At 43.3% G+C, this 2,872-nt stretch overlaps 1 protein-coding gene across 1 annotated transcript in view; it reads left to right on the top strand.

Annotated features, from left to right (window-relative positions):
- The window catches only part of LOC102812634 (ceruloplasmin-like), a 63,541-nt gene that overhangs the window by 58,759 nt on the left and 1,910 nt on the right, over positions 1–2,872 (top strand). The gene's annotated exons all lie outside the window — the stretch shown is intronic.

Raw genomic sequence — 2,872 nt, 5'->3', positions numbered from 1 at the left:
CAATCCCGGGAGAAGGACATCATGCTTGGTAAATGGTGGGTCAGCAAAAAAGAGGAAGAGCCCCAACAAGATGGGCTGGCATAGTGGCAGTAGCAACAGGCTCAAGCTTAGTAATGATTGTGAGGATGGCATAGGACTAGGCAGTGTTTGGTTCTGTTGTGCATAGGGTTGCTATGAGTCTGAATGGACTACAAGCAACAGCAGCAACATGAGGGAGGTGTAGATATACATTTTGGAGACCTCAGTAACCACCTGAGCAGGTATGCGGTAGAATTTGCAGAAAGAAGTGGCCTCAGGGTAGTGGTTGTGCTCTGATTACCATCTTCTATCCCACAGTGCTGTGTTTGAGCACCGAGTAAAGAAAAAGAAGGCAATGGCAGCTACTGACTCATAGAGAGGCTTTGTGCTAATTAGATTTCAAAACAAAACCAAACAAAAAACACATACCTTTTGTAGGAGAATGAACTGTTAAAGTATGCCCTCTCTTTGTGGACCATTGGGGAAAAGGTGGCCCTCTGGGCACCAATTTTTTCAAACAGCAGAATTTTTCAAGGCACAGGGTTTGGTCAGTGAACTCCAGACAAGGTTTCACAAAGGAGGCCTTGAGATGCTCTGGGTAGGCTCTGGGTTTTCTTTATCAAAATGTTTAGTCAAGGTTACTTCCAGCTGGGACAAATAAATTGTATGAGACCACTATTGTAAAAACTCAAGAAAAGATTTTCAGGCTAAAAGAAACATTCTTAGTTACCAGGGGTGGATGGGAAGGGAGAGTAATTCGATGGCTAAAAGATGGTGGTGGTGGTGGTGTACCATCAAATCAGTCCTGACTCATAGCAACCCTGTATAGAGTTTCTAAGGCAATAAATCTTTACAGAAACAGAAAGACTCATCATTCTCCCAAGGAACAGCTGGTAGATTCAAACTGCTGACCTTGCAGTTAGAAGTCCAACATGTAACACTACGGTACCAGGGCTCCTGACTCGGTAATGGGGAAGGCAATATACAACCAGAGGAGTTTGGAAGAAAAATGATGAAGACACAGGAAGGAACACAAGGGTTAAAGGTGACAGAGGTAAATAATTCTATATACACAACCCTCCAACAGCAAAGTTCTATAGGACACAGACAGATACACAGGCTGAACAGGTATGGGAGTACACCCACAAATATATAATGGTTTGTACATGGGTATTTATCTTTGCTACAAACACAACTATGAATGTGGTGGAGCATTGTTGTTGTTGTTATTGTTGGGTGCGATTGAGACGGTACTTACTCAGAGCGACCCTAAGCACAACCGAACGTAACACTGTCCAGTCCTGCATGCCAACCTCACAATCGTTGCTATGTTTGAGCCCACTGATGCTGCCACTGGGCCATCCATCTTTCTGGGGTTCTTCCTCTTTTTCTCTGACCCCCACTTTACCAAACATGGTTATCTGCCTCCAGTGACTGGTCTCTTCTCACAGTATGTCCAAAGTATGAGAGATGAAGTCCGGTCATCCTGGCTTCCAAGGAGCACTCTGGCTGCACTTCTTCCAACACAGATCTATTTGTTCTTTTGGCAGTACATAGTACTTTCAATATTCTCCTCCAACACCATAAGTCAAATGCATCAATTCTTCTATTGTCTTCCTTATTCAATGTCCAATTTTTGCATGCATATGAGGTTATTGAAAATACCATGGCTTGGGTCAGGCGCACCCTTGTCCTCAAACTGACATATTTGCTCTTCAACACTTTTAAGAGGCCTTGTGCAGAAAATTTGCCCAATGCAATATGTCGTTTGATTTCTTGACTGCTGCTTCCATGAGTGTTGATTGTTTGTCCATTTATATGGATGCTTTCCATTGATCCAGTGATGAAGATTTTTACTTTCTTCATATTGAAATGCAACCCATACGGAAAGGTGTGGTCTTTGATCTTCATTAGTAAGTGGTTAGAAGTGCTCTTGGCTTTCAACAAGCAAGGTTGTATCATCTGCATATCACAATTTGTTAATGAGTCTCCCTCCAATCCTGATTGTTGTTGTTGTTGTTGTTAAGTGCCGTCGAGTCAGTTCCGACCCATAGCGACCCTGTACAGGGTTTTCGAGGGTGTAAATCTTTACGGGAGTAGAAAGCCTCATCTTTCTCCCGCGGAACAGCTGGTAGTTTCGAACCGCTAACCTTAAGGTTCGCAGCCCGATTCGTAACCACTACGCTACCAGAGCTCCTTATACAGGGAGCAAAATGATGAAAACTTCTTAGACATTACCAAACACCTTGAGGCAACAAGTTGCTGGGTCTTGGGGTCTCAGGACCATAGTCTCAGGAGACACCATGGCCAGTTAGCATAACAGAGGCCACAATGAAAATGTTCTACATTTTGCTTTGGTGAGTATTGACTGGGATTTTGAAAGTTCATAAGTGGCCATCTAGGGGCAACTATTAGTTTTTCCATGACTAAGACCAGAAAAACTACTAGATGGTGTCTAGCTAGATGACATGACCAACTGTTCTACAAGGGATCTTTGTTGTTGCTTTTGTTAAGTGCCATTGAGTCAGTTCAGGAGGTGCCAAATAGAGTAGAAGAAAATATAGAACAAAAATCAAAATTATAAAAAAGAATAGGTTTACTGGTCAAAAAGAGACTGAAGGAACTCGACACCATGGCCCTCAGCCACCCTTCAGGTCTGAAATGGCATTCACTCTCAAGGCCCAATTTTCAGTCAAGTGATGCATAGAGGGAACAACAACACTAGTAAGGTATTGTTGTTGTTGTTAAGTGCCATCGAGTTGGTTCCAACCCATAGCAACCCTGTATAGGGTTTCCGAGGAGCAGCTGGTGAGCTTGAACCACCAACCTTGCAGTTCAAATGGCTTTGCAGTCC

This window comes from Chrysochloris asiatica, unplaced genomic scaffold (genome assembly GCF_000296735.1).
Source record: "Chrysochloris asiatica unplaced genomic scaffold, ChrAsi1.0 scaffold00376, whole genome shotgun sequence".
Lineage (NCBI taxonomy): Eukaryota > Metazoa > Chordata > Mammalia > Afrosoricida > Chrysochloridae > Chrysochloris > Chrysochloris asiatica.
Note: the sequence above shows the minus strand (reverse complement) of the source record. Positions and strands in the feature narration are given on the sequence as shown.